General features: G+C 30.7%; 1 pseudogene; it reads right to left on the reverse strand.

Moving 5' to 3' along the window:
* Positions 1-528: 528 nt before the first annotated feature.
* LOC102601735 ((-)-camphene/tricyclene synthase, chloroplastic-like) lies at positions 529-4155 on the reverse strand (annotated as a pseudogene).
* Between the last annotated feature and the right edge of the window lie 62 nt (positions 4156-4217).

The following is a 4217-nucleotide window of genomic DNA, read 5'->3' on the forward strand; positions in this document are numbered from 1 at the left end:
AAATATGTCCTTTTTTTTCAAAACGAATTAAAAATAGTATCACATATATTAAAATGATGGAAGAAAAATAGTAAATATCAACTGACCAGACACAATACCACGTATAACTATGATTCACAAAACGTACGTTTTGTGCTACAGACTAACTACCAGATTTAAAACAATTCGTATATGTCTTTAATTTCTTTCAAGTGAAACCGTTTGATTAGATGTTTAATTTTAAGAAAAAGAGAGCATCTGCCACTAGTTTGATTATTATAGTAAGATTATTTTAGATTTTGTTACTAATTAGAAGTTTTAAGTTTGAACTTTTAAAATGAACCGAATTTTTAATAGGAACAGTTTCACTTTTTAATGAATTATATTTGATGTAAGTAGTGAATACTAGATAGTAATTAAATAAAAACAAAATCATTTCAAAGAGGATAAGGACAAGGTTGGCCCAATAATGGGCAAAATGCAAAATACAATTGGGGTTCTGTTGATCCAAAGCCTAACGAACTTTTGATTATGAATAAAATAAAATAAAATGGTGTGCGGACCCAAAATTTATTAAAGGGGAGGGAGGAAGGTAACATCAACACATAAAAAGAAGTTACAGTTTGCCCTAAGCTGTTTATTTGAGAAGCAATGGAACATTAGGAATATACTCCATAGTGATAGGGTGAAAGAGTATGTTGGAGATGCTACTTTTAATATCAGTATTTTGAATTCCATGGCTATCTCCTTTCAGATACATACAATGTGCTGTTCTTGCAATATTCTTTGCTATTTCAATAAATGTTTCAGAAAATAGGGAGTTTTCCTTGTGAGCACTACTGTTCATTAATTCCCATGTCTCCTTTATCAAAAATCGTATGTGCTCTCTTGCTTCTTCTTCTGAAACACCCTTTTCGTTCATGTAACACTGAATTGACTTGGGAACGTCGCCTCTTTTCAATTCATCCTGAATTAAATGATAAATAGTAAACATCTATATATTCATCATTTTTAAGGAGATATAATTTTTTAATTATTTGTATGAAATTGATGATCATTTTATTTTGACCTAACAGGATTATTAATAAGAGCTTATATTGCTGGAGGGATTTCAACCTATATATTTCAAAATTTATATAGGCACAATGATAAAGCTCTAACACCATTTTGGTTGGGGCTCTGCACACCAGGAAAAGACTCACGCGATGAGAAACCATTATAAAAGTATTCAACTTTAAGTACTTGTAAAACAAAAATTTAAATTTTTTTTTTTTGGGTAAAATAATTTTGTGTTAGAGAAAGGATATGTATAAAAGCATACCGAAGATGTCCCCAAATCATTGTTGAAACGAAAAATAGTAGCACTCCATCGAATAATGTCAGGATAATTGGTTAAGGAATCCAAGGCCTCTTTGGTAATTTGATTTGTGACAAGGAACAATGCATGCACTAATACCATTGGAACTGCAATTGAGATCCATCCATTATCTATGTATTCTTCTAGACTTGGCTTGTATCCATTGTAGTACCATCTTGCTTCTTGTAAGTATGATTTGCATAAATCTGTCCACTAATTAATAACATATATATATATATATATATATATATAAGCCATTTAAATATTGAAGAAAATCGGTCATATTTTGGGAAAAGAAATTATTTATAAAGTAGAATGAATGAATGTTACTGATTTTGTAAGGTAGGGTAGGACGTTGATGTCATGTTTTTGAGAACCTCATACGCCACTTCATTTGTGGTATTGATGAGTGCAAGATAACATACTTTCATATAATCTGGAAGATTTTCCATTGCTTTTGTATCCCATCTGAATTTAGTTTTTTATATTACTAGAAAATAAAATTTTATAAACACAAAAACAAATTAAGATGATTGACTTGTACAATAATATATTTTTCCAACTTCCTCCAATAAAACCGTAATTAATTACTGACCTTTGAATAGCATGAGTAAAGAGTTCTAACTCATCAAGAGTGCCATAAACATCATAAATGTCATCTACGATTGCAATAAAGACAATAACCTTTGTTATCAATATTCGAAAGTAGCTGTGTTGAGGTTCAAAAATTGTCCCTACTGCCCAAAATAAATTCTCCACTAGCCTATCCCTTGAAAACGACAGCTTTTCTGCCAGACATGTGCTCTTCCACCACCTAATTATTTACATCAAAATTGAGGCTACGTATCATGTAGAAGAGAAATCATCGATTTTTACATCCCATTGTCCATCTTTACTTGTCCAATGTATTAAAAATAGTCGTCCAATTTTACTAGTTCAGTTTCAAAATCAAAGGATAATTTTCTATTTTATGTTTATTTTTCCCTTGCAAATATCAAAGTTGAATAAGTAAAGATGGACAGAGGGAGTACTATATATATTATTACTAGAAAATTATATATCTATCTCTAAGAGATCTATATAGCTCACCTTGATAGAATTTTCAAATCTTGTTGGTGTGTTGCTTGTACAATATTGAAGTCCAATTTAGCAAGCTCTAACAAAAGAGGATTAGCATTTGGCATTCTCTCATAAATGCTAATATACCACCTTGTCTCTAATCTTGGCATCATCCAATGCCTTGGAAGTTCCAAGGCATGGACCACTAATTCCATCATTATATTACTCTCTTCATTACCACGATTATTATTGTCAATATAATTCTTTAGATGCGCCACTGTCAATCTTGTTGCATTTTTCAAAGTGGTTTCAGTTTCTTTAGAGAGAAATGATGCTTCATATAATTCTAACAATTTTTTTGTGTTGTTACAAATACTTTGCTTCATATTGTCATTCACGTCCTTGAAATCGTTAAATATATCTACAAAAAAAATTACAACAATCACATAAAAAAATTAGATAATTTGATCCTCGTACTCGTATGTACGTACCTTGAGAGATATGAAAACCATGTTGTCTGAAGAGCCTAAACTTGAAGGCCGTAGAGTATAATGAATCTGGTGTGGCTGCATTTTGGTCATGTACGCTCTTCAATATTTGCATAATTTCATCCTTAAAGTGGTAACTCACTCCAAGCCTTTCTAAATTATCAATCAATTCCAACTTAAAATATAATTCTTGTATTGATCCCTCAACCATCATCATCATCAAATTCTTCTTCATTTCCTTCTTCACTTTGTCAAACCGTTCCCTATACTTATCTCCCTATATGCAACGCTAAAGTTAATTATTATCGGAACGGTACAACACATTTCATATATTATGCAGTTATGTACGTAGAAATAAATTAAAAATATACCATGTAATTATTGTTAACAGACTGAATATATTGAAACCTTAATGATATCAATACAATATATTTTGTAACTCTCTTTTGCTGATGGAATGAACAGGTAGGGATCTGCCTAACCCCCCACCACTGAGGTGGATTTTGAGAAGAAAAAAAAGTATCAATACAACAAAATTATCAGCCTTAATGATACCAATACAGTATATGATACTGATTTAGTATTAGTTAAGCGAGATTAGTTGGGGGTATATAGTGTAATTATTTAGTGGGGTATGAATGTAAAGGGGTATTATATGTTTGTAATTTATTTACTTTTATGGGGTAGTTGCTTAGTTTCCTCAAATTTAAATAACAATAAATAAAAATTATTGAGATTAAATGGATCGAATTGGGAAAATCATGACCTAACTCAGTTTTTAGCCCAAAATACACTTGGATGGGTTAGGACCCATCCCAATTTCTATTTCAAACTCATTTTAATATTTCTAATTTCACCACTACCTATCTCTTTGACACCTCTAGATACAACACATTATATATATATATATATATAAATTAGAGGAATGTAACAAAAGAATTACCGCGTAACAATTGTTAACGGATTGAATATATTGAAAATCCCACATAGTGGGTTTGTAATTCCCTGAACGTCGGATAGTAGTGAAATTTGGTGCATCAGCTTTTGATAGTACAACTAGTAATGGCTGACCTCGACTCAATAAAGTAGTTGGAGATGGTCTTCTTGAGGTTATCATTCTTGTGTTGTTGAATAATATTGCATCCATATTATATTGATTTTCTGATGTTTTATAGTGTTTTCAATAATATAATAGAAATTATATTCAGATGTTGGAGCTCAAACTATAATATATAGACAATACATATAGACAGAATTTTTATCTAGATGAGAGGAAACGTGTTGTTTTAATCAAGGATTGCACACCACTGAAATATATATATATATATATATAT

This window comes from Solanum tuberosum, unplaced genomic scaffold (assembly GCF_000226075.1).
Source record: "Solanum tuberosum cultivar DM 1-3 516 R44 unplaced genomic scaffold, SolTub_3.0 scf00136, whole genome shotgun sequence".
Classification (NCBI taxonomy): Eukaryota; Viridiplantae; Streptophyta; class Magnoliopsida; order Solanales; family Solanaceae; genus Solanum; species Solanum tuberosum.